Below are 8,572 nucleotides of genomic sequence, written 5' to 3'. Positions count from 1 at the left end.
ATTGCTTCCAAGGTGCTTCAACAAATACCTGAATAAAGGGTCTGAATACTTAAATGTGATATTTCAGTTTTACATTTTTAATACATTTGCAAACATTTCTAAAATATATTTTTTGCTTTGTCATTATGGGGTATTGTGTGTCGACTGATAAGAGGAAAACAATTATGTAATCAATTTTAGAATAACAAAATGTGGAAAAAGTCAAGGGGTCTGAATTCTTTCTAATATTGAGTTGCACCGCCTTTTGCCCACAGAACAATCTCAATTCTTGAAGACGGACTCTAAAAGGTGTCGAAAGCGATCCACAGGAATGCTGACCAATGTTGACTCCAATGCTTCCCACAGTTGTGTCAAGTTGACTGGTAGTGGCTCTCTACTCCGAATAGCTCATTCCATCTCATCCCACAGGTGCTCAATTGGATTGAAATCTGGTGACTGGGCAGGCCACTGCAGTAAGTTGAATTTACTGTCATGTTTCTGGAACAATTCCTGGACAATCCTAGCCTTGTGGCACTGGGCATTATCCTGCTGAATAAATTAAATCACAGATGGATATGCAGCTGCCACGAAGGGATGCACCTGATTGGCAATGATGTTCAGATATCCTGTGGCATTCAAATGTTGCTCGGCTTTTGGCATGAAAACACACCATCACATCACTTTCGTGCAATGTTGACACACGGCACGATGGCTGCATGCACTCTTGTACATGCAGCCATCCTAGTCCTCCCATCAGCATGAAACAGCAGGAACCGGGATTCATCAGACCAGGAAATGTTTTTCCAATTCTCCAGTGTCCAATGTTTTTGAGCCTTAGCCCACTGCAACTGCAGTTTCTTGTTTTTCTGCTGGAAAAAGTGGAACTATTTAAGGTCGTCTGCTGACCATTCGTGTCAAGGTACGACGAGTTGTGCATTCTTTTATGGTGTCACGCGCTGACCATAGAGAGCCCATGGTTCTCTCTGGTGTTGTAGGTCAGCGTGTGACTAAGGGGGTGTTCTAGTCAATTATATTTCTATGTTTGGGTTTAAGTATGGCTCCCAATTAGAGGCAGCTGATTATCGTTGTCTCTAATTGGGGATCATACTTAAGGAGTCCCTGTTCCCACCTGCATTGTGGGATATTGTTTTGGTTAGTGCTTTGTGCGCTCCGTGACTGCATGTTTGTTATATTCTTTGTTGTTTTGTTATAAGTTTCACTATTAAATATAATGTGGAACTCTACGCACGCTGCGCCTTGGTCCACTGATTTTGAAGTTCGTGACAGAATATCCCAACAAACCAGGACCAAGCAGCATGCCCAAAAGGGAAAGGAGTTTTGGACATGGGAAGAAGTGATGGGTGGATGTGAAACCCTTCCTTGGCGGCAGACGGAAGGTAATAATGGGGGACAGCAACGACGCCAGGGTTTGCGGCCACAGAAAGCCCAAGGACAACCCCAAGATTTGTTTTTTTTTGGGGGGGGGGGGCACAAGGGGTGCTCAACATCCGACCAGAAGATCCGGTTAGCAGTCTGGTGAAACCTGTGCCGGCTCCACACATCAGATCTCCAGTGCGCCTCCCCAGCCCGGTACGTCATTTGCCGGTTCCCTGTATTCGCCCTAAAGAGCCAGAGACCGTCAGGGAGGTGATGGAGAAGTTGGGAGAGAGAGAGTTGAGAGAGATGTTGTGCAAGTGTGTTCTGCTCAACATTCGACCAGAGGATCCGGTTAGCAGTCTGGTGAAACCTGTGCCGGCTCCACACATCTGGACTCCAGTGCACATCCCCAGTCCGGTACGTCCCGTGCCAGCTCCCCGCACTCGCCTTGAAGTGCGTGTCACCAGTCCGGTGCCACCTGTACCGGCTCCATGCACTAGGCCTCCAGTGCGCATTCACAGTCCAGAGCTTCCGGCGACAGCTCACAGTCCAGAGCTTCTGGCGACGGTTCACAGTCCAGAGCTTCCGGTGACAGTTCAGTTCAGAGCTTCCGGCGATGGTTCACAGTCCAGAGCTTCCGGCGACGGTTTACAGTCCGGAACCTCCAGCGACGGTCCCCGGTCTGGAACCTCCAGCGACGATTCACGGTCCGGAACTTCCTGCGACGGTCCATGTTTCTGGAACAATTCCTGGACAATCCTAGCCTTGTGGCACTGGGCATTATCCTGCTGAATAAATTAAATCACAGATGGATATGCAGCTGCCACGAAGGGATGCACCTGATTGGCATTGATGTTCAGATATCCTGTGGCATTCAAATGTTGCTCGGCTTTTGGCATGAAAACACACCATCACATCACAGCACTCTTGTACATGCAGCCATCCTAGTCCTCCCATCAGCATGAAACAGCAGGAACCGGGATTCATCAGACCAGGAAATGTTTTTCCAATTCTCCAGTGTCCAATGTTTTTGAGCCTTAGCCCACTGCAACTGCAGTTTCTTGTTTTTCTGCTGGAAAAAGTGGAACTATTTAAGGTCGTCTGCTGACCATTCGTGTCAAGGTACGACGAGTTGTGCATTCTTTTATGGTGTCACGCGCTGACCATAGAGAGCCCATGGTTCTCTCTGGTGTTGTAGGTCAGGGCGTGACTAAGGGGGTGTTCTAGTCAATTATATTTCTATGTTTGGGTTTAAGTATGGCTCCCAAAACCTCCCGTGACGTTCCACGGTCCGGAACCTCCAGCGACGGTCAACGGTCCGGAGAGTCCGGAGATTCCAGGCAAAGCGTCCAGTCCAGCTCCAAGGCCGGAGCCTTCCTCGGCACCGGTGCCCAGTCCGGGCGCGGTGTTCAACCCAGCTCCATGGCCGGAGCCTTCCTCTGCGCCGGTGCCCAGTCCAGGCACGGTGTCCAGTCCCGCTCCATGGCAGGAGCCTTCCTCTGCGCCGGTGCCCAGTCCAGGCACGGCGTCCAGTCCCCCTCCATGGCAGGAGCCTTCCTCTGCGCCGGTGCCCAGTCCAGGCACGGCATCCAGTACCGCTCCAAGGCCGGAGCCTACCTCTGCGCCGATGCCCAGTCCAGGCACGGCGTTCAGCCCGGCGCCATGGCCGGATCCGGGGTCTGGGCGGGGACGGCGACCCGCACCGGAGCCGCCACCGACACTAGTCACCCCCCCTACCCATTTGGTTTCAGGTTTTGCGGCAGAAGTCCGCACCTTTGGGGGGTGTACAGTCACGCCCTGACCATAGAGAGCCCTTGGTTCTCTATGGTGTTGTAGGTCAGGGCATGACCTCGTCGATTATATTTCTATGTTTGGGTTTGAGTATGGTTCCCAATTAGAGGCAGCTGATCATCGTTGTCTCTAATTGGGGATCATACTTAAGGAGTCCCTGTTCCCACCTGCATTGTGGGATATTGTTTTGGGTAGTGCTTTGTGTGCTCCGTGACTGCACATTTGTTATATTCTTTGTTCTAAGTTTCACTATTAAATATAATGTGGAACTCTGCACGCTGCGCCTTGGTCCACTCATTTTGAAGTTCGTGACATATGGGTCTTTGGGAACTAATGTTGTACTGGACTTCTTTTGCCTAACTGTAGCCCGTCTGTTGCTCTGCACAGTTCGTGTCAGCCTCCTTTGTCCTCTTTCATCAATGACCTGTTTTTGACCACTGGCCTGCCTTTGGCTGGATGTCTTTTGGGTGGTGGACCATTCTTGATACACATGGGAAACTGAGTGTGAAAAACCCAGCAGCTTTGCAGTTCCTAATACAGACTGATGCACCTGGCACCTACTACCAAATACCAGGCACTTAAATCTGTTTTTGCCCATTCACCCTCATACACAATCCATGTCTCAATTGTCTCAAGGCTTAAAAATCCTTCTTTAACCTGTGTCCTCCCCTTCATCTACAGTACACAGATTGAAGTGGATTTACAGTAACAGGTGACATCTATAAGGGGTCATAGCTTTAACCTGGATTAACCAGGCCAGTTTATGTAATGGCAAGAGCAGGGCCATGTTTTGTAGACTCAGATTACAGTAGCCTATTCAGCATAATTCCATTCTCTGTAAATTAGGGCTGTCAAAATATGAAAACAATCAAGTTAATTGCAGGGTTTGCTGTAAGAAATCACAAATTCAGAATTTTAGACAATGCGATTAACATTTTTAAAAGTGAACTCAAGTTAACTGATTAACTCTGAGAGCCCTACTGTAAGTATAAATCGAGTTAGACTGTAATTATTTGGTCTATCTGTGCGCTTCACGCAATTACACTGTAGGCTATGTTTGTTCTAAACAGTTATATCAACTCACCATGGAACATGCTAGTGCCCCTGCACTAGTTTGTCAATGCTAAAATCATCCACCCACTGAATCATGCTAGCGGTGACATACTGTAATTTAACCCTTGTGAGTGGAGGTCGAACAAGGGCTTTTCAGCGACTGTCAATCTTTTCAAAGATATCAATGGAGTCATTAGCTTCACTGACTGCCCAAATACTGTAGTTCCAACAACTACCCCTCTCCCTCCTATCATCGAACTAGCTGGAACAACTACCCCTCTCCCTCCTATCATCAAACTAGCTGCAACAACTACCCCTCTCCCTCCTATCATCGAACTAGCTGGAACAACTATCATCTCTCTCCTATCATCCAAATAGTTCCAACAACTACCCCTCTCTCTCCTATCATCCAAATAGTTCCAACAACTACCCCTCTCCCTCCTATCATCGAACTAGCTGGAACAACTATCATCTCTCTCCTATCATCCAAATAGTTCCAACAACTACCCCTCTCCCTCCTATCATCCAAATAGCTGGAACAACTATCATCTCTCTCCTATCATCCAAATAGCTGGAACAACTACCCCTCTCCCTCCTATCATCCAAATAGCTGGAACAACTATCATTTCTCCCCTATCATCCAAATAGTTCCAACAACTACCCCTCTCCCTCCTATCATCCAAATAGTTCCAACAACTAGCCTCTCTCCCTCCTATCATCAAACTAGCTGGAACAACTATCATCTCTCTCCTATCATCCAAATAGTTCCAACAACTACCCCTCTCTCTCCTATCATCCAAATAGTTCCAACAACTACCCCTCTCCCTCCTATCATCGAACTAGCTGGAACAACTATCATCTCTCTCCTATCATCCAAATAGTACCAACAACAACCCTCTCTCTCCTATCGTCGAACTAGCTGGAACAACTATCATCTCTCTCCTATCATCCAAATAGCTGGAACAACTGTCATCTCCCTCCTATCATCCAAATAGTTCCAACAACTATCCTCTCTCCCCTATCATCCTAAAAGGAGAGAGTGTGCGTGTGTGTGTGTGCATGTTTGCGTGTACGTGTGTGCATAAAATGGCCGAAGTGGCAGCGGGGGCTGATTGCTGTTATCCTCTTTATTCATCAGACTCCATCACACATAATTTCTCAGGCTAATTATTATATTATGTCCTTTGTTGAGAGAGGAGTGCTTTGTGGCTGTAAAATACAGAAATGTTAATTCAATAGGAGAAATATCTAGGCTATATCTCCCGTCATGGCATACAACAAGTACAAACAAGGGTTATTTTTGTAACGCCCGGGCCATAGAGAGGGGTTTTTGTTCTTTATTTTGGTTAGGCCAGGGTGTTACATTGGGTGGGCGTTCTATGTTCATTTTTCTATGTTTTTGTATTTCTTTGTTTTGGGCCGTGTGTGGCTCCCAATCAGGCACAGCTGTAGTTCGTTGTTGCTGATTGGGAGTCACACATAAATAGCCTGTTTTTCCTTTGGGTTTTTGGTGGGTGATTGTTTTCTGTTTCGTTCATCTTTGACCAGAGCAGACTGTTTGCTGTCGTTGCTGTTTAGTGTTTTGTTTATAGTGGTTCATTTTATTAAATATTCAAAATGAATACACATCCTCTGCTGCACCTTGTTTTTATTACGACGACGTCCGTTACAGAATCACCCACCAAAAAACTGACCAAGCAGCGGAGGAAGGAGCAGCGCAAGGAGAAGAACCAGGAGAGGAGCTATCTAGAATCGTGGACTTGGGAGGAAATCCTGGACGGTAAAGGACCATGGGCTCAAGCTGGGGATTGTCGCCGCCCGCAGTGGGAGATCGAGGCGGCGAGAGCTGAGAGGCGCTGGTGTGAGGAAATGGAGCGCAGCAGACATGAGAGGCAGCCCCAAAACATTTTTTTGGGGGGGGCACACGGGGAGATTGGCGGAGTCAGGCGGTAGACCTGAGCCAACTCCCCGTGCTTACCGAAAGCAGCGTGGTACTGGTAAGGCACCGTGTTATGCTGTGAAGCGCACGGTGTCTCCAGTGCGCGTTCATAGCCCGGTGCACTATAGGCCAGCCCCCCGCAAGTGCCATGCGAGTGCAGGCATCGAGCCAGGACGGATTGTGCCAGCTCAGCGCGTCTGGTCTCCAGTGCGTCTTTTTCGGTCCAGGTTACCCTGCACCGGCACTGTGCATTGTGTATCCAGGGCGCTTGGAGGGCCTAGTTCACCTAATGCCTGCGCTCCGCCCGTGCCGAGCGAAAGTTTCCATTCAGCCTGGAGTGTGGGTAAAGAGCCTACGTACCAGAACTCCAGTGCTCCCCCACAGCCCGGTTTATCCTGTGCCTCCTCCTCGGACCAGGCCTCCAGTGGGTCTCCCCATCCTGGTCAGTCCTGTGCCTCCTCCACGGACCAGGCCTCCAGGGGGTCTCCCCATCCTGGTCAGTCATGTGCCTCCTCCACGGACCAGGCCTCCAGGGGGTCTCCCCAACCTGGTCAAGCCTGTGCCTCCTCCACGGACCAGGCCTCCAGTGGGTCTCCCCATCCTGGTCAGTCCTGTACCTCCTCCACGGACCAGGCCTCCAGTGGGTCTCCCCAGCCTGGTGAGTCCAGTGCCTGCGCCCAGAGCCAGGCCTCCTTCATGTCTCCCCAGCCTGGTGAGTCCTGGGCCAGAGCCGTCAGAGCCGCCCGCCAGTCCGGAGCCGTCAGAGCCGCCCGCCAGTCCGGAGCCGTCAGAGCCGCCCGCAAGTCCGGAGCCGTCAGAGCCGCCCGCCTGTCCGGAGCCGCCAGAGCCGCCCGCCTGTCCGGAGCCGCCAGAGCCGCCCGCCTGTCCGGAGCCGCCAGAGCCGCCCGCCTGTCCGGAGCCGCCAGAGCCGCCCGCCTGTCCGGAGCCGCCAGAGCCGCCCGCCTGTCCGGAGCCGCCAGAGCCGCCCACCTGTCCAGAGCCGCAAGAGCCGCCCGCCAGCCCGGTGAGTCCTGTGCCTGCGCCCAGGGCCAGGCCTCGTTCATGTCTCCCCAGCCTGGTGAATCCTGGGTCAGTGCCGCCGGAGCCGCCTGCCAGCCCGGAGCCGCCGGAGCCGCCAGGGTCGCCCACCAGCCGGGCGCAGCCAGGGACGCCCGCCAGCCGGCCGCAGCCAGGGACGCCCGCCAACCAGGCGCAACAAGAATCACCCGCCAGCCGGGCGCAGCCAGGGTCGCCCACCAACCGGGCGCAGCCAGGGTCGCCCGCCAGCCGGGCGCAACCAGAATCGCCCGCCAGTCGGCCGCAGTCAGGGTCGCCCACCAGTCCTCCGGTGCGGCCAGGGGCGCCACCGAAGTGGGCGAAGCCGAGACCACGTCCCGCACCTGAGCCGCCGCCGTAGGAAGGCCCACTCGAACCTCCCCTTCAGAGTCAGGTTTTGCGGCCGGAGTCCGCACCTTTGGGGGGGGGGGTACTGTAACGCCCTGGCCATAGAGAGGGGTTTTTGTTCTTTATTTTGGTTAGGCCAGGGTGTTACATTGGGTGGGCGTTCTATGTTCATTTTTCTATGTTTTTGTATTTCTTTGTTTTGGGCCGTGTGTGGCTCCCAATCAGGCACAGCTGTAGTTCGTTGTTGCTGATTGGGAGTCACACATAAGTAGCCTGTTTTTTCTTTGGGATTTTGGTGGGTGATTGTTTTCTGTTTTGTTCATTTTTGACCAGACAGGGCTGTTTGCTGTCGTTGCTGTTTAGTGAAAATACAATATACAAAAGTTTGTATCCCAAATGGCACACTATTCCCGATTTAGTGGACACTTTTTGACCAGGGCCCATGGCTGAAAAGGGTGCCAATTGGAACGCAACCAAAGAGACTGTTGCTCCTCCCATTTTTTTTACCCGATTTAATCTGGTTACTAATCCTACCCAGTAACTAGAATATGCATATACTTATTATATATGGATAGAAAACACTCTAAAGTTTCTAAAACTGTTTGAATGGTGTCTGTGAGTATAACAGAACTCATTTGGCAGGCAAAACCCTGAGACATTTTCTGACAGGAAGTGGATACCTGATGTGTTGTATTGACTTTAAACCTATCCCATTGAAAAACACAGGGGCTGAGGAATATTTTGGCACTTCCTATTGCTTCCACTAGATGTCACCAGCCTTTACAAAGTGTTTTGAGTCTTCTGGAGGGAGATCTGACCGAACAAGAGCCATGGAACGATGATGTCCCATTAGACACCTGGCGCGCGAGTTCATGTTGGGTACCCTCGTTCCAATACGTTATAAAAGAGTATGCATTCGTCCACCTTGAATATTATTCATGTTCTGGTTAAAAAAGGCCCTAATGATTTATGCTATACAACGTTTGACATGTTTGAACGAACGTAAATATATTTTTTCCCCTCGTTCAT

This window comes from Salmo salar, chromosome 16 (assembly GCF_965601325.2).
Source record: "Salmo salar chromosome 16, fSalSal1, whole genome shotgun sequence".
Taxonomy (NCBI): Eukaryota; Metazoa; Chordata; class Actinopteri; order Salmoniformes; family Salmonidae; genus Salmo; species Salmo salar.
The sequence above is the reverse complement of the archived record's forward strand: the minus strand, read 5'-3'. Positions refer to the sequence as shown.